General features: G+C 47.5%; 2 long non-coding RNA genes across 3 annotated transcripts; both read left to right on the forward strand.

The window, feature by feature from the left end:
• The first annotated feature begins 5,541 nt into the window (after positions 1-5,541).
• Positions 5,542-11,120, forward strand: LOC139083660 (uncharacterized). The gene is made up of 2 exons (XR_011540561.1): positions 5,542-5,875; positions 8,203-11,120. It is a non-coding gene; the product is annotated as an uncharacterized lncRNA (long non-coding RNA).
• A 1,763-nt stretch (positions 11,121-12,883) lies between these two features.
• Positions 12,884-24,353, forward strand: LOC139083659 (uncharacterized). 2 transcript variants are annotated; one of them, XR_011540559.1, is made up of 10 exons: positions 12,884-12,945; positions 13,276-13,806; positions 13,978-14,240; positions 17,999-18,270; positions 18,511-18,638; positions 19,743-21,883; positions 21,963-22,161; positions 22,366-22,633; positions 22,770-22,820; positions 23,094-24,353. It is a non-coding gene; the product is annotated as an uncharacterized lncRNA (long non-coding RNA). The 2 variants fall into 2 exon arrangements; XR_011540560.1 differs by lacking the exon at positions 13,978-14,240 and having other exon boundaries at positions 12,904-12,945.
• The last annotated feature ends 913 nt before the right edge of the window (positions 24,354-25,266 follow it).

Raw genomic sequence — 25,266 nt, forward strand, 5'->3', positions numbered from 1 at the left:
TATTTGCGTAACAATCTCTGGGCATCCACATCAGAGTGTGTATAATCTGTCGAATTCTTTTCAGCTGCGACAGAGCAACCACAGAGACCAGGGAAGGAACTAGGATTGGGTTGAGCATAAAAGGACACATTAAAGGATCTGGGCCAGCTCACGGGATTTGTGGGAAGGCAGGAGAACTGGACCCCGGAGCCGCAGCCAGGACTGCCCGCCACGCTCCGTGTGGGACAGTGAGGGGGGGCTTCTGCAGTGAAGACCCCACGGCCACTGCATCCCGGTCCTAGTGGTGCTGAGGGCTGGACCCCCAGAGCTCCTCCAGGCCACCTGCAGGGCCTGATACCTCCCCCAACCCTGGCGGGACACCCGCTTCCCCCAGCATCCTCCTTCTCTGTCACTGTGACGGTCACCTTTCCATCCTCCAGGAGACCACCCGGCAGAGCCAACTTAGAAGATCAAATCTTGGGTTGCCAAAATGAACCATGAAAACATAGTGGTATGTGTTAGCAATAATCAGTTAACCGTTAAACAGAAAAATTGGTCTCACACACGACAGCGATGAAAACTGTGAATTGTGTGGGAACAGACCCCGAGATTTAGTTAGAATCCTGGCTTCCAGTCCAGGTCCCATGTGGAGGCAGCGGGGACAGAGTCAGAGACACAGTTCGTCCTTGGTTGTGGGCCGGGCAGGGGAAACGTAACTCCCCCTCCGTGGCTCCCGCAGGCTCTAACGTCTATTGACAGAATCGTCATTAAAGGACAGGTGTGCTCTGAAATTCACTCAGTGCTCGCTTTTATGGAGGCTAGACTGTGGCACAGAGCTCATCTCAGTGACTAACCACTCCCGCTGAGTGTCCCTCTCCCAACCTCCAGGGCATTTAAGCACGCTCACTCACACACTCACACACATACACACACACACTCACACTCACACGCACATGCTCACTCTCACACACAGTCACTTACTCACACTCACTCACGTAGACTGGCATGTGGCTCTTCCAATGTGAGAAATGTAAGATGACTTCCTGTTATCGTATTTACAGAGGTCATATTTTTGAACCCTAACTCAAACCTTCGCATAAAAGTTTTGAGGGCTTTGCTCTGGGTTCCTTGGTCCTCGCCTCCCGGAGCCCTGAGTTCAGTCATCTGCTAAGGACGATCTGTATCGAGTGTATTTGCTGAGACACACATACCTCTGAGTCACGTTCACTTAAAACATCTGTAACAAGCTGGGTGTGGACCTTGGGCAAGGCAGTGGGAACCTCCCAGTCTCTGGGAGACAAGAAAATTATGCATACCTGGCCCACATGAGAAGCTGAGCAAGGGCATACAGAAGAGGATGTTTTGGGAGCGTGAACTAGGCTGTCCAGATGCAAATGATGCTCGTGAGGCTGAGCTCCTGGAGGCCGGAGAACCGGGTTGTGATGATTGTGTCTGGAACTCTCTCCCACTGCCCGGCCCAGCGCCTGCGCAGAGGCCAAGCTGAGTAACAGCAGCCACAGCAGGAGACATTCACCAAACGCTTGCTTCGTACGTGGCACAGGGCTGGGCGTATGCACCGCTTCACTTTAAACCTCAGAAATTATTTGTGTAGGTATTATTAAAATCTGCATTTTATAGACAAGAAAATGATCTAGTTATTAAATCAAAATTCTAAACACGCAGAGAAGCTCCTCCTGAAAACTCCTTCACGGGGAGACTCTTTCTGCCGGTGCCTGAAATTGCACAGTTAGAGGCTAAGCTTTGCTCCACGTGAAGCCTTGTTGCCTAAGATGCAAATGCACTGGGAGGGGATGGCACCCTGCCTCCCCAGCAAGTCTGCCGTTTTATCAGATCTTCTGGGAGCCAGGGTTGATGAGAAAGGCAGAGACAGTAGGAGACATGTTGGGGGTTGGTGGATAAAGAAATGGATTTTTCTCAGCACTCCTTAACCCAATAACCACGCCCACTAGCCGAAGCGAGACCGGAGAGCAGGCAGGGGCTGAAAGGCAGGCCGAGGCCAGAGGTTGAGATGCCCTGAGGAATGGAGACAAGAAGGGGAGGCACAACAAGGACGGAGACACAGGCAGCTGCAGTGCGGGCCCAGAGGCACGCTGCAGGCACACGATTGCACCTCGTCCCTGAGGCTCAGTCTGCAGATTGGGGCCTCACTCCCCCAATTTGGGAGAGGACGAGGGCCTCACTTCCTGCTCGGGAAGCATTTCCTCGCCTCCGTCCTGCTGCCTTCCTGTCACCTGTCACACAGAAGCCTGAAAACAGGCTTGGGGTGGGCGGCTGAGGCCCACACGCTGGTTTCACTGCTCTTGCTCTAGGCTGCCGCGGGCCACGGATCTGCTTAACGACAGACACTCAGAAAAACAGGCTCCTGCAGGAACAGAGGAGCCGCTCGCCCGGCTCCACACGTTCCTCACCAGGCCAGTGGGACGGGAGGAGCCCCAGGCCCACGCTTCCCAGGAAAGGCGTCATTCCCACCACAGTCCACCCAAGGCTCCTGGGACGAGGCCCAGCACACACTCTGAACTGAGAAGACTATATCATGGTATGGATTTTTTTAAAGTAAAATCTAGAAATTTCTCATGAGGGATGCAATCATAGTGTTTCTTTTTTGATGTTAAAAGCATTAATTTGTTAAACGTAAACAATTCCAATTTGCCATACTATTAAAAATCTTGCTTCGGCATTTTTTCACTCTTTTGTACGAAGAGCTCCCCGAGAAGCCCACGTCCTTTGCTGATTGCGCTGTCCGCTCTTCAATCAGGAAAGGAGACAGTCCATGCCTTCGCCGACCACCCTTACCACTTAATTTTTCACATTTCTGCTCTTCTCAAGTTCCACCATCATTTGATTGTTCTTCTTTTCCCACCTGCAACCATCCCGGGCCATTTTCACAGCCCACCCAGCCTAGCTGTGTTCTCAGTTGTTAACTAGATTATATATGGATTTAACCAACTTTCAAATACTCCCCAAATCTGTTTGAGGTGTGGGGCTTTCCAGGGGCCTTTGGGCTCAGTCTCATTCTCTCCCCATCTTCCTGCAGCCCCACTGGCTTCCTCCTCCAGAGTCCCGCCTGAGTGTAGGCGATAAAGTGATTTAACTTAGATTTGACTGCTTGCTTTGCCAGCCGAATAATTTCACAACGCTCAAAAGCAGAAGTTCTGTCCAACGTCTAGAGACCATTACATCACTCTACAGGGAGGAGCCATCTGAATAAAGTAATTAGCAACAGCTGTTGCTAAACGGAGTGTGGACACAAATGTCCTTTCTGGAAGGCAGTCCAGGGCCTAGAGGAGGGACGCGGGGTTAGGGAGGAGTGGCTGGGAGAGGGAGCTGGAATCCCAGGCCGCCTGAGGAGGGAGGGCTGGGCGTGAGAGAGCCTGAAGGGCCTGAGAGATTAGCAGGAATATTCAAGAGCTAAATACCTCTATGCTAATTAGCTGCTGAGAACACAGCTGGACCCGGTGGGACAGAGGAAAGTGGCCCCGGGCCCTCAGTGGGAGAATATAAATAATGAAATATTGATGGTCTTGAAATAAAAAGAAGAGATGTTAGAAGTTAAATAAGAGCAGTAAACAAAGCAGTGGCAGCTCTCCTTGCTTCCTAAGCAAAAGCGGACAGTGACGTGAGCCAAAGCACGCGGGGCTTCTCAGAGAAGCTCCTTGTCTAAAAGAGTGAAGTAATGCCAAAACAGGACTTCAGAAAATTAGTGTAGTGTGTTGTGATCATCTACATTTAACAAATGCAGACTTGAACAGACGACTACTTGCATAAAAGAAGATTAAATCTCAGAACATGGTACCCAAAATGTCCAGGATGCAACAGAAGTCACTGGTCACATGGAGAACCAGGAAACTCTCAAGTTGAATTAGAAAAGATGATCAACAAATGCCAAGAAGGAAACGACACAGACTCTGGAGTTATGACAGGATTTTAAAACAGCCATCATCAAAATACTTTAACAGGCAACTGTGAACCTGTCTGAAACAAATTGAAAAATGAAAAAATCTCGGAATAGAAACAGAAAGCATAACAAAGAACAAAATGGAAACTTTAGAAGTGAAAGACACAATAACTGTGTGTGTGTATGTTGTGTATGTGTGTGTGTGTTTGTGTGTGTTTAAATAAAACCAACGTAGAAAGTCTACTTTCTTTACTGGGATGTGGAGAATTCATGAATACATAGAACACTAAGTTACTGGGGAAATAACAAAATGCACTAAGGCAATTCAAAGACTGACAAGGGAGTGCTTTGTCTAGTACAAAACTTGGATAAAATTGATTAGTCCCTAGGAAAACACATTATCAACATTTTTTCTTAAAAAGAGATAGAAACAAAGCCAATGACCTCAGAAAATATTGACAATTGTTTCAGATCCAAGAAAAAAATTTAGATGTCAAGGAAAAATTGACAATCAGCTGCAGAATGTTTCACAGGTGAATTGTTTCTAACCTTTGAGGAGGAGATGCCGCTTTAATTCCCACATCATTTTAACTATTCTAGAATATAAGGAATGCTATACATACTTCCAAACTGTGTTTTTATTGTGGTAAAATATACATAAGATTTAGCATTTTTAAGTGTGCAGTTTGATGGCATTGAGCACGCTCACATTGTGTAATCACCACCACTACCCATCTCCAGAGCTCGTTCATCTTCCCAAACTGAAACTCTGTCCCCGTTGAACAATGACTTCCATTCCTCCTCCCATCCGCCCAGAAGCACCTTCTACTTTCTATGTCTATGAATTTGGCTACTCTAGGTACTTCACGTTAGTGGAATCACACAATATTTGTCTTTTTATGTCTGGCTTATTTCATTTAGCATAATGTCTTCGAGGTTCATCCACAGTGTAGCCTGTGTCAGACTTTCATTCCCTCTTAAGGCTGAATCACGTTCCAGTGCGTGGCTATGCCACATTTGTTTATCCATTCATCCATCGATGGACACTTGGGTTGTCCATTCATCCATCAGTGGACATTTGGCTTGTTTCCACCTTTTGGCAATTGTGAATAATGCTGCTATGAACATTGATGTACAAGTATCTGTTTTAGTCCCTACTTTCAATTCTTTTGAGTAAACACCTTCCAAATTAGTTTCTAATATATTTTAAAGCCAACTTCATGCAAAATACCTTAAGAATTCCTATTAAAGCTGGAGCAACAAAAGGGTAAGTTATTGTTGTCTTGGAAGTCCCAGCCAAGGCATGCGGACGAAAAAAGAAAAGGGAGAAAGTGTTAATACTGGGGAACAAAGATAAGAAAGTTGGCTAAGCTGTCCACATGTGTGATGTTTATTTGTGTAACTGAAAAACCCAAAATTTATTCAATTGAAATTGCTAGAGGAGAAAATTCAGTAGATTTTCAGTATATGCAAATGGTAATAGAATATGTAATGAAAGAAAATAAGCTGTGGCCAAAAACAATGAAACTATTGGGAGAAAAACTTGAAGTCTACTTGAGGGATCATTCACGTGGTAACAGGTAGGATTCTTGATGGAGCGATTGTGTGACACCCGGGTCACAGCCCTCTCTGCCCATCTTGACCAGGCAGTGGACCAGCTCCCAAGGCGTTGAGAAGCCGCCCTCCGCCAGCACACAGCCTCCCGGCATGGAGGTTCTTCACAGTCTGTCTCCTCCAACAGCCTGGGGACTCCACGGATGGGGATGGCGTCATATTGGTATCTGAGTCCAAGAGTCTCAAACTAATCAGCGGCTAGACTTGCTTAACAAATGTGTTTTAGTTCATCTGCCCATTTTCTTAAGTTTAAATTTTAATTTCTCTGGGTAAGATACGCACTCTGCATTTTACCATGGGGTCCGTCTCCCTCTGTTGCAGAACAGCCAGCTGGATTCATCGATTTACGTGATCAGCCATGTACAGGTAGGAATGTTATTTTTTCTACCATTGCATGAATTTAGTGCACTTTCACACATAGTATGTAGTAAGTGTTTAATAAATGTTATATGAGCAAATGATTTAATTAATTGACCAGTATTTCCAAATAGAATGGCTCACAGACCAATTCTGCTATTCAAATATGTAACTTTGACTTGGAGTTCTGCAAGAAATTTTTTCCCAGATCAGACTTTTCTTTTTGCATTCTGAAAAAAATAGGTAATTGCTACTTTTTCTTTGGTCTTTTCTAAGTCACATTTGTGGGGACCAAACATGATACTAAATGGAATATAACACACAGTCTTAGTCCTGTTCTGCTCTGCTTTTTAGTAACTCCTTTTTCTCATTACATTTGTCATGATATCTAACACAAATAACTTTAACATATCAAAGTCTCATACAAATCTTTGTTAGTATATCTGTTTATATAGTTGCCTTTTGGTCAAAATCTAATTGATATGGAAAGTTAATTGTGAGATTGCTAAACTCAAGAAGATATAGCAATCTGGGTTTTTGGAAACCTTTCCAGGCTCCTCTGGCCAAAGAAAGTCACTCCCTCCTCTGAGCTCCCAAAGCAGCCTGTACCTGCCTTCACACAGCTTGCACTATGCTCCGTGGCTGCAATGATGGTCTGCGGAGGTCTCCCCCCGATGACATTGCTATCTCCTAGTATCTAGCACAGTGCTCAACACCCGATAAACACACATTGTCTGTTCAATGAATTAATAAAGAGGATGAACGAAAAGAATCTTTTAGGTATGAGAAAAAATATGACGGCGCTTTTTCTGTTTTATGGTCTGGTTATGCAGCATATCTACAAGGCTGGGGTTTTCTATATATTTGTCATAGGGGAAAGTTTGTCACACTGAAAAGGTAATGGGGTCATAAACCCTTTTAACAAACACGAAATTTAAAAAGGCTAGTGGGTCTGAGTCCTATTTAGATTGATAGCAGCCACTCAGCTGTTATTTTAGAAATATGTTCCAGCCACACAAGTGCATTCAGGTGAGTGTTGTCATGAAACTGAGCCCTATGGGAATTCATCGTGGCGAGAGCAGCTTCAGATGTTCCGATGTTAGTAACTAGAAAGGTTGCTGTCGCTTCGACAGGACCACTCAAGGGCTACGAGGACACACTGGAAAATCTGAGGTTCACTGCTCTCAGCTGCTGCTGGGCACAACATATGGTAGTTTTACAAATGATGTGGATGTTGGGTTTCAAAGTCAGTAAGAAAGGGAAAACCAAGCAATATCACAATTGTTCTTGCATCCCTCAAACCACCCATGATTTGGGGTAAATAATCCTCTGCCATAATATATATGTGTGTGTATATATATATACGCTATGCACAGTGATGCGTGTGCTGGGATTTTGGGGGACAATGACATTTCTTTTCCTTCTCGACTTCAGAGCCCACTGAGAGATAGGCAGAAAGCCACTTGTGCAGAGACGGGACGGCACCTTATTAGTGAACAGACGTTTGCATGCACAGTGAGGGTGTGTGATCACACTGGACTTCCTAGCACAGTCCCCTTAATTAGACAACATTCACACCCAGTGACAAGCAGGAAGGACGATGGTAGGCCTCCCCACGGGGACAAGTCTCTAAATACCAGGCAGAGAAAATGAATGCGTGCCACCTGTGGCAGGGCTGGTGGAGACAGGGAGGGGCCAGAACGTGAGGAGCGGGGACGCTCCGTTCCTCCTCAGCATCCCCACCAGTCACGTCATCAATCTCCCTCCTACGGGAGGAAGGAAGTGAGCAGGGAGGAGAGAGGCCGGCGCGCCCCTCCTGCTGGCGTTCTCCACGTGGGGAGACCAGGCCAGGAGAGCGTTGGTCAGCCCCTAGGTGGGACAGTACGTAATTCCACAGAGGAATTCTTTTCAAAAATTAAACGTCAAAGCATTTGGTGTTTGGACTGCTTCAGGATATTTATTGCTATTTTAATTTGCTGATTCTGCCTGTTCGTAGTCATCACTGTTATTATCTACAGACAATCAGTCCTTTGACGTGTCCTTAGTTAATGTCCCTCTCTGGCATTCAGTTAATACTTGAAAATGTCTCAGGACTGAAGGAACTTGAGTTCCCAGACTGAAAGGGCCGAGTGATGCCCAGAGAGGGAAGGGAAGGACACACAGCAGTCCCCATCCTTGTGAGGGGTGAAGCTAGAGACAGCAGAAGAGAGTCGTCAAATTTCTGATGGAAAATTAATTCCAAGCTAGGATTCTGTATTTAATCTGGTGTCAGGATATAATAAGACATTTTCAGAGAGCAAAGATTCGGTATTTACCTCCCATGCACCATTTTTCAGGAGGCTGATCAGAGCATGTGCTCCAGCAAAAGGAAGACACAAACGAAGAAATAAGAAAACGTGCATTGAGGACACAGGGATCCCAAACGGAAGAGGATGAAGCCCCCATGGCAGCTGTGCAGCAGACCCGGACAGCACAGCAAGAGGTCCAGACCGGAGCAGCAGGAGGGGGCACGTGGGGGCCAGAGGGGAGCGCAACAGGTATTTTCTGGCGTGTTTGAGCATTTGAGAAATTATATATTCAAGTATGTAACAAGCTTTTGAATATGTGGAAGAAATTAAGGTACAGAAAACTAAGCAAATGAATTTGAAAAACATTTATTAGCTTTCAAAAGATTAAAAGTTCTACCAAAATTAATACACTATGTGACTCAGAAGTGAACAGTGTTTACATTGTCATAATAAGAGGAAAGCCAGATATTGATTAAATTAAAAATTATAATGTAATTATGCTGTGAAGATACGAGAAGGAGATTTGGGGAGAAAAAGGAAGAGGGTCTAATCTTCGTCTTCCATGGCAGGAAGTGAGTAGAAAATGTCCACGCCAACGAACCCCAAATGGCCGTGAACACGCAGTACCTAGAAGTGTGGGTGTAAGTGTCCAGCTAAGCAGCCGGAAGAGTTCATTGCGATTATTGTGAAAATAAAGCAGTTGGGAAAAAAGACAATGAAGGACCACACTGTGCAGGCCAAACAGAGCATACTGACAGAACCACTTGGCCTGAAGTCTACCACTCGAGACTCTGCCCTCTCGAGACCTTACCCAGGCCTCCACCCAGACCGTACCAGGCAGGGGCAGGGGTGAGGAGCACTGAGCAGACGGCTGCAGGCCCCATCCCCACATCGCCCAGAGCACCACCTTGTCATCTGGTTTACCTTTGGGCTACGACGTAAGATCATATTTGAAGAGAACCTTAAACCACCTGAACAAATAAATGTTTGAAAACTACTGGCCCAGCGTGTGGCCTGGAGGACACTCCCAGAGCCCATACACAGACCGGTAAACCGTGCGGCCTCTACACTCACTCTGCAGCGCGGCTGTAGGTTGGCTGGGGATACCAGCGAGGGGGAAACACCATCAGCATTGGACAGGGCCCCGGCGGGCAGGCCACAACAGTCGCGGGGCGTGGGGCTCTGTGAGGTCATGTCCTGGCCCTCAGTCACCCCCTCACAGGTTTGGAACTCTGGCTTCAGCAACGTGGGACAGCAGCTGCCTCGGGCCCTGGATACATGTTTAGGAAAATGGGGAACTATCCACAGAGGGAGATCAACAGCCACCGCATCCAGGTGAAAACCTCACACATGCAAGGGCAGCGAGGGGACAGAATGACCTTGAAATCCTGAACCCAAGGGCACCAGGAAACATTTATACTCATGGTAATAAATAAATTTGTGTGTGTGTGAGGAAGATTGGCTCTGAGCTAACATCTGCTGCCAATCCTCCTCTTTTTGCTGAGGAAGACTGGCCCTGAGCTAACATCTGTGCCCATCTTCCTCTGTTTTCTGTGGGACACCTGCCACAGCATGGCTTGACAAGCAGTGTGTGGATCCACACCCGGGAGCCAAACTGGTGAACCCCAGGCCACCGAAACAGAGAGAGAACTTAACCACTATGCCACCGGGCCTGCCCCTATAGATTTTTTAATGTAGTCAAAAGTGTAAAAGGCCAATGTACACATTCAGGTTAAATCAGGAATGAACTGAAAAAGCATATCTCAAACTTAAGTTAGAGGACTGGAAATTTCCTGAGGTAGTCCCAATTTCATGGAATTTACTCCTTTTATGACAGGGAAGTTATTAAAAGTGCGATAACCTGATTTGATTTTTATGGGACTTTTTGTATAAATAAATTGACAAATTTGGGGGGAAATCCTTTTGTCAGACTAAGAGTTGGGAGTTGGGGAAAATGTGGTTCTTCGAATTGCTTCTTTTAGGGGCCATGGCAGTCAGAACCCAAAGAAACAGGAAGAGATTTTAATATCTTCTGCATACAGTAAATGTTAATGCTTGCGGCACGAATGCTTTCATGAGGCGGGAAGGCTGGCCTGGCAACTTGAGTCAGAAAGTGAAGAGAAGCAGCGAGCAAACCGCCAAGGAGGAGGGGTCTGCACGAGAGGACTCGCGAGAAGGGGCCAAACTTACAAACTCCCGGTTATAAGACAAGTACGCGCTGGGCGTGAAACGGACAGTGTGGTGACCGTAGTTAACAACCCTAGCAAATCGCATATTTGAAAACTGCTAAGAGAGTGGATCTTCAAAGTTCTCATCACAAGAAAAAAACCATCACTATGTGAGGTAATGGATTTAACCAAACATTGTGGTGATCATTTCGCGATATGTACATATATCGAATCATCACGTTGCACACCTGAAGCCTAGGCAATGTTGTATGTCAGTTATAGCTCAGTAACACTGTAAAAAATTTTTTAAATGCACACTGATCATGCATTAAATATATGCTGTTGCTATACAATTTTTGAAAAGATTTAAAAAATATTTATAATTTTGGATTTTGTTCAGAATAAAATATTCAATTTGTTCTTGTGGGAAAAACAAAGAAAAGGATTCATAAAACACCTGGGACAAAGAACAAACTCTACAGTCGGTTCCGCGGTTGTGGGAAGGCGGGAAGGCCCAGGTCTGCTGCTGACAGGCTCCTCTCTCAGATAAACTTTGTGATAACTTCACAAGCACTGTGCGTCCGCTCCCGACCTCTGGAATCTCCCAGATGCGCAACAAATTCGGCCAGTTCAAAGGTCGTGTATTGTGAGAACTTGTTAATTTTTTAAGGAAACATATAGAAATTGTGTTTTTGTGATAAGCATATTTTTAAAAACCTTAATCCTGAAAATGCCATTTGGATTCCTAATGCCTAACGAATATAATTTTTCAACATTAAAAACTATATATATACATAATTTACTCTGTCAAATGGTTAAAGGAGAAATGACATGATTATCTCAATAAATAATTTAACCAAATCTCATACATATTTTAAATCAAAACCTTACTAATAGAATTTTGTTAGCTCTCTGCTGGGGCATCCTCTATGGGTGGCAGCAAAGGATGAGGGCGCCAGAAGAGTGCAGTCTTCCTAGTGAGTTGAAGAGGCAGAGATTGGAATTTGGGGAGGTTGAGGCAGAGTCTGTAAGGCAGAGTCCTGTGGAGGAAAAGCTACCTAGAGATCCAGAGGTCCACACGTCTGCATAGGGTCCCTGAGCTCTTGGCCAAACTCTCGGTAATGCCCCTGGAGGGTGAGATTCCATGATGAAGGGCAAAAAGTAAATATAGGTTGGGCTGCCAGATTTAGCAAATAAAAACAGGGTACCCAGTTAAATTTGAATTTCAGGTAAACAACAAATACGCGTTTAGTATCAGTATGCCCCAACCGTGTTTCACCTGGTGACCCTAATTACTGGAGAATAAACTGAAGGTCACCAGAGCTTGCCCTTGGCTGGGAGATGTACAGTTCTGACTAACCTGGGTGGAGGAGCAGAGAGGACCCTGGAGAATTCAGTTACACTTCAGCATATCGACTCCTTAGGGACTAAACCAGCCTTAGGTTACAGGTCAAGCAAGACCCAGCCAACAAAGTCTACAGGGACTAGATGAGGTCCCCAAGGCAGTCAGCGTAGATGGGAAAGAGGAGAGGTGCAAGGCTGAGCCCTTGGGGCTCCAGTGTTAAGAAGTCTGGGAAAAAAGAGGAAATCAGTGGAGGAAAATAAGAATTGACCAGTCAGGTGTGAAGAAAACCGAGAGTATAGTGACCTGGAAGTGAAGTGGAGGTTTCTCAGGGAGAAGGATGAGGACAACTGTGCCGCAGGCTCCCGAGGTCGCCCGCTGGATGTTGTGATGACAAGTCATCGGTGATGTGGACGAGAGCAGCGCCAGTGGAGTCTTGGGGGCAAGACCCTGGTTGCAGTGGGTTATTCAAGGCAGAAGGGGAGAGGAATTGGAGAGAGCAAGAATAGATAACTCCCTCGAGGGATTTTGCTACTAAAAGTAACAGAGAAACGGGACAGTAGCTATAGAAGGGACGGGAACCAAAAGAGTTATTTATTTACTTTTAATGGAGAAGTAATACAATGTTTAGTATCTTATAAGAGTAATCCAGTGAGGAAGAAAAATATAGTGCCGGAGGAGGAGGAGGAGTTTCCTGGACCGACGTCTTCACATATGCGTGAAAGAGGCTGGCAGTGCTGGCCTCAGACAGGTGCGTGGATCGCCCATCTCTAGCAAGAGTCAGAAAGACGACGGACATGGGTGCAGAAGCCGCCATGTGGGCAAATGTGCAGCCAGAGCCTAAAGTTTTCTTCTGAGTCTTCAGTTTTCTTAAGGAACTAGGAAGGAAGGTCATGATCTGAGGGCAAGGATGGAGGAGGAAGTTCATTAAGGGCTTGACAAGACAGGAGACGTGGAAAATGGTTGTTTAGGAAAGTTGAATGGTGAATGGAGCAGGGGAATACAGTGGGATCGCCAGGCAGCCTTGGCTCTTTGATGTTGGTGGTTGTGAATTTAATAACAGGGTGGCGCCCTCTCCTTCAGCCACAGGCTGTGCAGAGCATGTGGAGAGTCAGATTTAATCAGCGTTGTGTTTTTCCAAGTTAACATGAGAGAGAGGCAAAGGAATTGAGGGAACATGCGCAGAAATGATGACAGTGGTTGTCACAGGCTTTAAGACGGGAGAGGAGGGACGTGAACGGGAGGAGGGTACTAAGACCAACGGTCTGAAGTCCTGACGAGGTCAGAGGATTGTTAAAGCTGAACTTTAGAGGGAGGGAGGGGAAAGACAAGAGGTGGGGATGTGAGGTGGAGATAAGGAAGGAGTGGCTATTATTGGTAATAGATAACAAGACTCACAATATGACTGTGGGAGTGGGTGGCTGGGGCAGGGTAAGGGACAAAATCCCTGGAGAACAGGAATTCAAAGAAACTGAGCGATCGGGCTCTTGGAAGAACCATATTGGCTTATGACGAAACTACCAAGAATTTAGACAGGAGAAGTGTTGGGGAGAATGACGCGGAGCCATGAAACGAAGGCTTTTGATTTGATCAATTTCTTCTGATCAACAGGATGTCAACGTAAATACGAGAGGCCAAGACACTTGATGTGTTGGCAAAAACCCAGCCAAACACATTCTGACAAGATGTTCTCAGTTCCAGCTGATCCTCAGAGGGTTGATGCTGCGGCATAAAGGTTAGTTATCTGACACTACCCAAGGGCAGGCCTCCCAGAGGGAGCTGACTTCCTGCAGGGCGGGACTGTTTGGCAAACATCCTGAGAGAAGACTGGGGTGGATGCACAGGACCAGAGGCCAAGGCTGCACACACCAGACACTTGAAATTGCAGGACTTGTGCCTGAACTCCTGTTCCTGCCCAGGAGGATCTGGTACTGCTCCAACCGTGAATGCTAAGACAGAACTGGGGAGGTCCAGCAAGGCTTGGACCCCAGGAGCTCATCACCCCAGAGCTGACACTGCTGCTTCCTTAGGCATGCAGCTTCTTAGCCCAGAGTGTAGACTGCAGTCTTGCTAGATGACTTTGCAAGGTCCAGGGAGCCACAGGCAGAGGGGCGACTGCCCAGCTGCTCCTCTCCAGCTTCGGTAAGTGTCGTGTGCTGGTATCAGTTCATTCAGCCTGTGTGCGCTCTATCAGCAAACATTATCGAACTCCCCTCTTTCCTTCTTCCTAGCTTTGTATTTCAAGAACAAAAAGATATATTTTTTCCCTAACCACCCATCCAGTATCCTGACGAGAGTGATTTGTTTTGTAAGCGTTCGAGGAACTGGCCTGGGAAGTTCAGTAGAAGAAAGAGACAAAGCGTGAAGAGATTTGCAGCACCAGCAATGGGTGGATAAGGCGGACGGCAAGCACGCGTTTCCACCATGTGGAACATGCACCCATCCTACTCCAAAGTCATGGCAGATGTCAGAGACTCTTACCTGCTGATTCACTCCCAGAAGAGCGGTCACACAGCGCTCCAGAGAGCCACGGCAGTTGGCTGGAGTTAGCACCAGACACCCTCCTCTGCGCTAAGGTGTGCAGCTTTGAGCAGGACACTCAGAGGACGGATCTGGGCTCCAACACTGCCCCAGGCCAGTGCAACCCACCTGAAATTTTATTTAAAACAACAACAACAATTTTTGGAGATCTATTCACTTGCCCCATAGATGCATAGACTAATAGGATCTAACACCCTTTTGGCTTCTACTTCACTGCCACCAGTCTCATATTAACAGTGTTGGCTCAATTGCTGATGCTCTTTAAAGCCGAATATAATTCAAACCATGGTTTTGTAATGCTTAATTCCACCACAAAACCGAGCAATTATGAAATTACTGACAAAAAGGAGATACTGTAATGTAGGACAGTGATGTGGATTTTAAAGCCAAACAGATGTGAATTTGTATCAAATTACCATCTCTTTGACCTTTAGTAAGTTTCATAACATTCCCAACCTTCCGTTTCTTTTCTACAGAATGGTGACAATGATGCTAACAACCTTGAGGGTAATTTTGATCTATCATGAAAATTAATGTTATATGTAAAGTATCTAGAACAGAATTAGTGCCCAAGTGGTGATAACTATCACTATGAGTGTATAAGTACCGTACACTCCAGGTCATGTGCAATTTTCTGGCGTCCAGAGTAGAATTCTCTGCTCCCTGTCGTTAGCCAAAAAAAAAACTTCAGGCAGCTGCTTCCATGTGGGTTTCTGATCATGTGGGTCACGGTTAGAAAGCTTGGCTGCCCTGACCCAAACTTTGACAGCTTCGTAAGCTGTTCCACAAATGGGTCACAGTATTCTTTTTCTCTTTTAGTGGGAAAAGAAAAGGATGGAAATTTAATGTTGAATGCTGCAATTTGTTAGCCTTTCCATTTCTTATAAACTTATGACCTTCCAGAAGGAAGCAGCTACGCTGACTGCAACCACAACTACATTCGTGTACAATCCTTAAACTATAGATTGTGTCCCCAGCCAATTATCCTAGTCCCCAAATAAAGACAGGGTTATCACCATGTTTTCCCAAAGCCAAAACACTCTAAAGCCACAGAGAAGACATCCCCACTGCTGGAGAGACTCTCCTGAACCAGGGAAAAAGAGGTAGAAATATCCCAGCTTCTCCCTTTCACCCACCCTCCAATCTCCCAGCAGTCCCGTCTGTGGGCTTTGCTCAGCAGGGTCACCTGACCAGAGAGCCGGACAGCACAGCAGGTAACACGAGCAAGCCAGGGCTGGGGCAGGGGCAGGAGCTGATCTGAGGACCAACAGGAAAACAGCTGATGCACAGCCTTCTTCAGTTCCTTGGAAAGACTGAGCTCTTTCCAGCATCAAGATACGGCACGTTCTGTGACCTCTGCCTGGAATTCCTCTCCCGCCACTGTTCACCGGCTGCCTCTTTCTCCTTCTTCAGGTCCCAGCTTAAATATCACCTCCTCGGAGAGGTCTTCCCTGATTATCAAGGTAGAGTAGGTCTCCCCTATCATTCTTTCTTTAAAACCCTCTCTTCTTACTAAACTTTATAATTATCTATAAACACCTGTGTTTAATCTCTACCTATTCAAGGGCAAGATGTACCTGTTTGGCTTCCTGTGCATTACCAGAACCTAGCACAGTGCCTAGCATGGAGTCAGCACTCAGTAAAAAGCCGCCACAGAGCCAGCCATGATGGCCTAGTGGTTTGGGTTCTGCGTGCTCCTCTTTGGTGGCCCAGGTTCAGTTCCCAGGCGTGGAACCACACCCCTCTCGTCTGTCAGCAGCCATGCTGTGGTGGCGGCTCACACAGAGGAGCTAGAAGAACTTAGAACTAGACACAACTATCTACTGGGGCTTTAGAGGAGAGAAAAAAGGGAAGACAACTGGCAACAGATGTCAGTGAAGAGCGAATCTTCCCCCGCAAAAAAAAAAAGGTAGACATAATTATTTCTATCTATTATTTCTAATGATAATGGAATAATCAGATGGAGATGTCAGCCCTGTCTGGAGTATACGTTAATTTCTTTCTGATGCCGTTGTCTACTTTTTTCTTCCTAATATTTAGTTAACACAAGTTGTGTGTTCCAGTTCCATAATACTTTTTAAACATTGTCTAGAATACCAAATTTCCACATCTTGAGGCTTAGAAGGCCATTAGAGGAAAGATGACACATTCCTTGAACTGTCAAAACAAAAACTATGTTGGCAAACTTGGAATAAACAGATTCTTTTCATCAAACGATCTGTAACTGAAAAGAGAAGAGTGCATACAGGAGAGCGATTTATCATCCGCGAGATCCACTTATGTTCCCCACATTCTGGTTTGGTCTTTTGATTTTCATTCTTTAAAGCAGTTGAGTGATACCTTTTCCTTGACATTTACCAGGAGATCGTCATCAATTTTCTTCTAGGATCAATTTATTTTTTCCTCAGTAAAATTCAGCTCCCTTTTCTTTCTTAGCATTTTATTCTTCCTGCTTCGCATGGAGCAGAGGAAAGCCCCATCCTTGTAGATGAGATAAATGTAGACTCCACATAAGGACGGGCTGTTTTGTTTTAGTCACCAAGGTTCCCAGGCTTCCCGGCCGGTCTGCCACAATCTCCCCATGTCATCACAGGCAGGGAAGAATTCCTGCATGCTCAGGGCGTGAGGAGTTAGGACGGCCAGCAGGCTAACCGCTGGGGGCGTGGGGCCCTAGGGTGACCATCTGGGGTCAATCAGCATGTATGGAACTTAAAGGTCCACTTCCACGTTTATTTTTGTCATCGCTCTAAGATTTAGTCATCGAGCATTTATTAAATGGCTACTGTGTACAGACACTATGATAGAGCTGGAGATTCAATTGTGAGCAAGCTGTGGTTCCTGGTCTCAGGGACTCGCTGAGCAGTACAGGGAGACGGGCAGGTGACAGATTCTTATGATTCATTCTGTCAAGTGCGCTGAGAAAGGTAAGTCCAAAGCACTGTGGGAAAAGGTCCCTAACCCACCTCGGGCAACTATGAGGTGGGGATGTCAGGGCAAAGGCTTCCTGGAGGAAGTGATATTTGAGCTGAAAGATGAGCAGATGTTGCACAGACAAAGAGTGGAAGAAGCTTCCAGAAAAAAAGAAACAGCACGGGCAGAAGTTCATAGCAATGTGTTGTGGGGGTATCATAAGTGGTTTAGGGCCAGCGCCAGGGCAGGGAAGGGGGCGGAGATGGGCTGAAGAGGTGAGCGCAGACAGGCTGCTGACAGGTTCCACAGCAGGGAGAGCCCATGCTTTACGAGCAGGTCCTCCTGAACAAACTAAGGTGAGAGGAACTGAAAACAGACAGTGGAAAGAAGACGGACTTTTGGAGTCAGGCAACTTGGATTTGAAACTTGGTCCTGTCACTACTTTGTGATCTTGGGCAAAATTACTAAGCCTCTCTAAGCCTCATTTGTTTCATCAATAAAATGGAAACAGATCATAATATTATCTGCTCTAAAGGATTATCATTAGGATGGAATGATAAAGGATGCATGGCGCCCAGCACGACACATGCCATCATGTTAAACCTCAGCTATGGTGGGGTAAATTGCTATCATCAAGAGCACCCACGCAAAGCCTTGAGTCACACAGCTGCGAGAGCGCAGAGCAGACTCTGGTACGGCTCTAGTCACCAGAGAGACGTTCTCCCGTCTGGACCTGTCGCTGGGTCTCTTTGGCTCTTTTGTTTTAATAGCAATGTATATGTTTCACAATTGGGTGCTACTCCACTGCTCAATAGACACGTTGTTTGGAAGTGAATTATTACATCTCCAGCCTCATATTCATTTCATTTCCTTCATGCCACAGAACTTTTGAGCTAAAAGAGGCTGTGGAATTCATCTGTGGAAGCTGGGGACAGAGGACCATGTTGGAACAGAAATGCCCGTCAGTGGGGGATGGCTAAGCAAGCTTGTGTCTCTGTGCTGTGAAATACTACACAGTGGCTACGAGGAAGGAGATTGCTCTCTCTGCTGACACAGCCAGATCTCCGAGACCTACTGTTAATGAAAAGCAAGCTGCATAAAGATATTTGTGGAATGATACCGTCATTTTTTGTAGAAAAATACACACACACATGTGTAAGCAACATAGCATGCTTTCTACAGTTACGTGCACAGTGTATAAATGCATAGAAAACTCTGGAAGGGTGCACACTGGAATGAGAAGAGAGGCTGTGGGTGGTGACGCAGGACGGTGTGTCCGGGAGGAGTTGGGGGGGAGAGTAGTCCATGGAGATATTAGCCTTTCCAGAAACATTTTAATTTTTCACAGGTAATATTCTTTTTGTTTCCATAATTCAAAATTTGTTTTCAAAACAGAAACAAAGACAGAGCAAGCGCTGGGGCTGCATGAAACTGGCTCAGATGCTGGCTCAGCAACTTGTCTGTGATCCGGGGGAAGACTTGACCCTCGATCTCAGCTTCTTCATCACCAAAACATCTTGCAGGTTTGTCGTAAAGACTGAACGTAAGCTCTTTGGACGTTATCTCTGCTCCCACGTGTTGGTTTTCTTTCCCCTATCTGAGTCTAATGGCTTTTTCTTTATTTTATTTTATTTTATTTTTACAGATGAGAAAACCAAATACAAAGTAATTAAGTCGCTTCCTCAAAGTGCCCCAGTTGGTTAATGTGAGAGCCAGGGCTGTATGTGGGGTCTCTTCTATCACAATCAATTGGCATTAAATCCCTAGGGAGTGGGGTTACTGTGTTTGCTGTGGCTATTTCTGCCAGTGAGTCCATGTGGCAGGTGTGTTTGCAGATGTGTGATGGGGGCAGCGTTGGACCCACTGCACAGAGAAGGGCCAGGCAGGGAGGGTGGGTGGACCTGCAAGGTTCTGTCTGACTGTTCTCTGACGCTGCTGTCAAGGAAGCCTAGCAGCAGATATCAGGGACCGGCCGCAAGGGGCCCATAGGTACCAGGCAAAGACAGCCAACAGCACAGGGATGCGGGCAAAACGGGCTGCTGACAGTCTTTCTGGCTACCTAGAATCTGCCTCTTCGTGTTTGGGTAATCGCTCTGATTTGTGAGGCAGAGAGTGCCACCCATTGCACCATAGAAAATGACAGACACTTCCCGGTTGCCGTTCCCATGAGGATGTTCAGAGAGCTGGGCTCCAGCAGTCAGAGGCACCGTCCTCATCAGGCTCCACTCGCTCAGAGCTCCAGGGATGGCTTCCAGGCCTATGGGGAGTTACCCACCAGCGCTGTCATCACTAATTTCAACTAAAGCCCTGAGTTTGAATTTTAACTGTCACAGACTCCAGGTGGGCTTATGGCTGTTACTACTTTGTTGAGTGCAAACAAAGGGGATTTTGTGTTCTGAAGCCATCGCATGGGAGCAAGACCTCAGCAGGCTGTGGGTCAGGGAGCTATGCCATGCGCTCCATGCGTCCAGGGGACCAGCCCCGAGGGAACCAGGCCGTAGCTGGCTGCACCCCCACCCCAGGAAAGCGGGCACTTCCAGGGAACCTCCAGGGAATGACTGGACCCCTGGTTAACTTTCTGGGAAGAATTCATGACTAAGTGGTATTTTCATCTTCCTCTCCTCCAGTTTTGGCCCTTTTTGTGTTTGTCCATGGTGCCTGAAGACTCTGCTTTCTGGACTAAGGCCTGAGAATTTACTTCAGTGTCTACGTGGGAGTCCAGGCTGGCCGTCTGCATTTTTGTGATGAATGGGCATCCTAACCACTGGAACATTCTTGAACTGAGTTGCTTCTTTCCATCTTGCAGACAGAAGGACAAACATCTCTCCTACTCTTCTGAGGCAACGCTTCAGATCCGCTCAGCCTCACCACCTCTTGTCTCAGCACCAGCAGTTCCGGATGGCTCCTGCTGTCAGCGCCTCCCCTCGAGCTGCAGCTCCTGCCTCTCATCTCCCACCCAGGGGGGTGTTGATGCCAGACACAGAGGCCCAGGACGCTGCTGTGGCTCACACAGGGAACACTGAAGTGAGGCGGGGAGTTAACGCCCCACGAGGAGACTTTCGACAGAAGGAGACAGTTAGTGGATAGATTCTTCTTCCTTTCTCCCTGCAGGTGGACAGTTTTGAGATGCGGCTTTGTGACTTCCTGGAGAATGATCCTGTCCACTTGAACAATCAGTCTGACGTGGCAGCTGCCAACCCCCCGTGTCTCCTATTGGCTCCTCCTTTGCTGCTTCGCGTCCGTGTCCCTCACAGCTGGAAATGCGTTCCTAATCAGGTGGAAGTACCATAGCTCCTTGCCTCAGGCTCTGCTTTCTCAGTAGCCCAGGCTAAGAGAACACCACAGAATTCACAGACAAAACCATGCCAATTTCAGCATCATTAGTAGCTTTTCGTCATGTAGGAATCCTTCCTGGCGTCTCACTCGGTTGTATCCTAAATGTGTGACATTGGGAAAGTCACCTAATCTCTCTGAGCCTCATATTCTTCAGGGTAATGTGGCGATAACAATAATGCGCGTCTCATGAAGAGTTGGAGGAATTGAGAGAAACTTGATACGGGCCGGTGCTTGTCATGTAGTGAACGCTCAGTGTCAGCTGCCGTTGTTATCATTATGAAAATCAGTCCTATTGGCAACATGACGGAGCTCTAGGGGAGACAGCAAAAGGAAAGGGCGTCCACTTACAGGTACTTTAGGGAGGTTGGAAAGGTGTGCCTGCACACCTGTGAGCACGTGTTCACGTTACACAATAAGGCCTCGAGGGTCCATTCCATCATCCAAAGAAGGCCGGATTTAGAAATGGAACCTAGACCCCTTCTGGAGTCAGACTTCCACGCCACGGTGAAAGGATCCTGCTGAGCGGTCGAGCATTTTGAAGGGCTGTGTAGGTTTAAACTGAATCAGGACCACAGTGGTCCCAGGTTTTGACATTTCCTTCTGTGGCTTCCCGCTCAGCGTGCTGGCACGGCCGAGGGACGCCCGGCCTCTCTCCGTGATCCTGAGCTGTGCCTGGGCTCCGCACAGGAGATGGCCTGCCTCTCACAGCTGGCCGTCCTTTGATCCCAGAGTTTCAATTGTGTTATGTTTGGCTTTTGCTTGCTGATGAAGAGATGTATATGGATTTCATTTTCTTTAGTCTCTGGCTGCCAAAGATCTTGGTGTTTGTAATATTCGTGGGCAACTAGATCAACTACAACCACGTTTTTGCTGGGCGGTTTTCACGGTAGCGGGAAGTCAGAAGTGATGCGTAGGCTCCTAAATCTTGGGCTTTGTTTAACATGTAATTTTTATGGCCAGTGAGACTGAGTAAGGTCCTAATATTTCAGAACTTCATATAGGAGGCAAGCCAGAATGAAAAATGACACTGTCCGCCAGCCAAACCCAGCCACTGCATAACGCATCTTCTCAGAAAATCATCCTGACCCTCCTCCAAGCTCACTTTTGTCCTCCAGGTTCGGAATCCTTGTTAAATGAACTTCTGGGGCTTATTTTTCTTTGGTAGTGCAGCAAATATAAAATGTCCTCCACACTACCCACAAACATGCAGACCAGATGTCGATCCCTCAGGACCCTAACTGGTGTTTTCTCCCTGATGACCGCTTAGCCCGCTAGAGAACGGAAAACGAAAATCCAAGTTTTACTCTAAGTATGGAACCTCAGCCCGGTCCTAGCATTTCGAGTCTCTTTGGGTAACTCAGTCCCTGCTCAGAAACTGCAGTGAATGTTTCCAATCCCCTTTTGCTCTGCTCAGAGACGGCGTCTGGGTGGGGTGAGTAATATAGCTGTGGTTTGGGTGGCAAGGTGGGGTCCTCAAATCTATGCTGGTCTCAGAATCCCTCTGGTTGCAGATGCACAGCAGCTGGAAGCAGATGCTCGCTAGACGGCCTTGGGCCGCACGCAGACTCCTGCAGCAGACGTCAGGATCTCTGCCCAGGAGCCAGTCCGGGAGGGATGTGCTGCCTCGGCAGCTGAGAATGGTCAGCAGACAGTCTCTGGCCCACAGCTCCTCCAGGATCTGCTTCAGCTGCAGAAAGACATCTTACCAAGGTCCCAGGCTTCCCAGGGCAGCCCCTCTCCGGCCCTGATGGAGGCGGGGGGGAAAGACCTGGCCAGCGCGGTGGGTCGCAGCACAACACAGGTGGCCAGTCTCCCTCCAGAGTCCCCTGGGGGGCCGAGGCTTTGCTGGGTCTCATCACAATCTCATCAACTCCTCCCCTGGCCCAATCCCACTTCCTCCCCCATTCTTCACAGATATGGATTCCTAATAAGCATCTCGCACCCCAAACTCTGTCTCAGCATCTACTTCCAGAGCAGCCAACTCACAGAGCTCATCTCTTCTCCCGTCTTCTGCTGTGACATCCACGCCGTCACTGTGCGACGTGGGAGTGGACTCTGCAGGCTCTTCCCGATGGCCCCCGGTCTCTGTGCACAGCGGATACATGGCACCCGCCGCACGCTCCGGGCCTCCCGTCCTGTGGGATACTTCTAACGACAGTCCTGAAGCTCTGCTTGGAGCCTGGTAAAGGAGGGCGGGACCTGGCCTCTCACCTCCCTCATTTCTCTCTCTCTCTTATTACTCACAAAATCCCTCAAGTCAGGAGGAGCAGCCTTTTGGCTTCTCTTTGTCCCTTTTCTCTTCTCCATCCCGGACACAGAGCAAGATTCTACGACCTGGTTCACCAAGTCTGTCTCTTGATATGATAAAGGTAGGTGTTAAATTCAGGAAATATTTTCTTTTCTTAATAAAGTCTGACCTCCAGATCTACTGTCTTATTGTATATCTGAAAAGCCTATTTTGAATGCCAGGAGCTCCACACTGATTCTTTCTTTCTCTGCATTTCCACATGACAGTCTAAACTCCTACCTTCTTCCTCTCTCGTAGGTTCATGGCCTTGCCCCCAAGACAACTTTTAATAGTAATTTTAGTAGGGGTTGTAACCAATCCTTCATGTAAATACATTCTATCCACTGATTTTTAGGCATCCCACACAGGTCCTTACGGGAGGCAAGATGTATGCAGGAGCCGCACTCCATCCTGTCCCATGTCTACCTGCTCTACCCGGGGACCATCCCCCTGGGGGCAGAAGGGAATACCCTCTATTTCGCTGCAGTCCCGTCACCATCTGACCCGTGGCTTGATCTCTGTGGTCTCTGCCTGGATGTCTCAGGAAAAGCTTCAGCCTTTCAGAGTTCTGCTCTTTCCCTGCCCCTCCCAGCTGGCACTAAAAGAAGGGGCGGGGAGGTCCCCGGACCACCCTCCAGTGTGGGCTCCCCGCTGATGGGCCATGCGGTTGCTGGCCTGGATTGCTCCCTGGCCCTGTGGTCACTGAGGTGCAGCTGGAATGGTCACAGTTTGTGAGGACACGCGTCAGCACCCACTCCTGGAACCTGCTTCCCGTCACCAGTTTCTGGGGTGGGAGACCCTGCGCTGCTCTCTGACCCCGGGCCTCGGCCGCTCTCTGGCCTCGTTGGTGCCCTGCTTACTCTTCCGCATGTGTCTGCCGCCTTGAGCACCAGGAACCCGGGTGTGGCCAAGGCACATGGACCTGGCCTTCTCGTGCCACCGCCACCTCCGTGCCCTGTGTCCCCACACCACCCAGGTGTGACAATTAGCCCCAAACTGGGCCCCTCCCAGAGGCCTGCAGCCTCCCCCATCACACCCAGACCAAGGATGCTGGCCACGAACCCTGCTGTTTTCAATGCTTCCTGCTCTAGGTGTTTCTGAAAGTACTTCCTCCCACCGGCTCTCTCGAGGTGCCTCCATGCTCCCAGTCCTGGGAGAAAAGGCAACCCGCTGACCGCCTGCCTCCCTGTGCTGTGCGTCCTCCTGTAATCCCGACTTCCTCCACGACCCGTCCCAAGTCCCGTCCAGACAGACAGACAGCGAGAGACTTCAGAGAAGTGTCCCCCTTTTGCAAAGGAAGGAATTTACATTCCAGACATTCAGGCCTGATTCTCTGCACACGAATAAAGCTAAAAGAAATGAAAAACCACTTATTTCTCAGCAAAACTTGGCTTTTGAGATTATCTTGTTTCAATCTCAAACAAATAGATAAGCAACAGTCTCCTGTGCTAACAGACAGGGACCCTTCTCTGAAGCACTTGGGCCCTATTCCTCACAGTGTGAGACGTTGCCAGTTAATAAGATTTATGAGACATGGAAATGTATCTGAACATAATTCAAAGGAATGTTGTACCTGTTGTATAACAAGAAGAATAAATTTGACAGCAATTCCCTCTGCCGTAGTGAGTGTACTTTGTATATATTATCTCATTTAATTTTCATCATAACCCTGTGGGAAAAGTATTATTATCCCAATTTTGGAAATGATACGTGAGGCCCAGGAGAGCAAACTGCCTTGCCTGAGGTCACGTGACTAACAAGAGGTGGACCAGGTTCCGTCTGTCTGACTCCAAGCCCCTTGCTCTGACCACTGTGGTTGCTCCGTCTGAAAAGAGTTGGCTACAAAACAAGATTTTGAGGATGCAGAGCTCTCATTTGGTGACGACTTTTCTGGCTCTGTGCTTGAGAACCAAACTCTGAGGCGGCTGTGTGGCTCTGCTTCCTCGTCCGTCCAGTGGAGGTAACGGTGCCCGGGCCCACAGGGCGCTGAGAGGTGGAGATGCGTTCACCCGAGGCACAGTGATGGCTCCCTGACTGCCGGCTGTCGCCGGTACGGAAGTCTCAGGATGAGGTCATCTTCACATCAGGCTGAAGATTTAAAATCAAATGTAAAAGAATGGGTGTTTAATTTGGGGCATTCATAAATATTTGAACTGCATCCTATTGTTTCTTTTTCCCCTTTATCTCTTAGAAATTAGCTTCCATTCAACTGTGGGAGGGAAAATCCTGCAGTGAACGTTTAGGGAGATTTGAAGCTCTGAGTGTATTGGCCCATCACAAACACCCCTGTGTTTTAATCTGTTTGTGGCTTTGCTCTGTGCTGGAGAAGCAGCAGCTCTGACGAAAAGGGGAAATCTGGACACAGGAGGCAGCAGGGAGAGCACCATGTGGAGATGAAGGCAGAGGCTGGGGTGATGCCCCCACAAGCCGAGGAAGACCAAAGATTGCCAGCCAACCACCAGGAAAAAGGCCCTCAGAAAGAACCCTGACAGCATCCTGGTCGTGGACTTCTGGGCTCCAGAACAGTG

This window comes from Equus przewalskii, chromosome 5 (genome assembly GCF_037783145.1).
Source record: "Equus przewalskii isolate Varuska chromosome 5, EquPr2, whole genome shotgun sequence".
In the NCBI taxonomy this organism is placed as follows: Eukaryota; Metazoa; Chordata; class Mammalia; order Perissodactyla; family Equidae; genus Equus; species Equus przewalskii.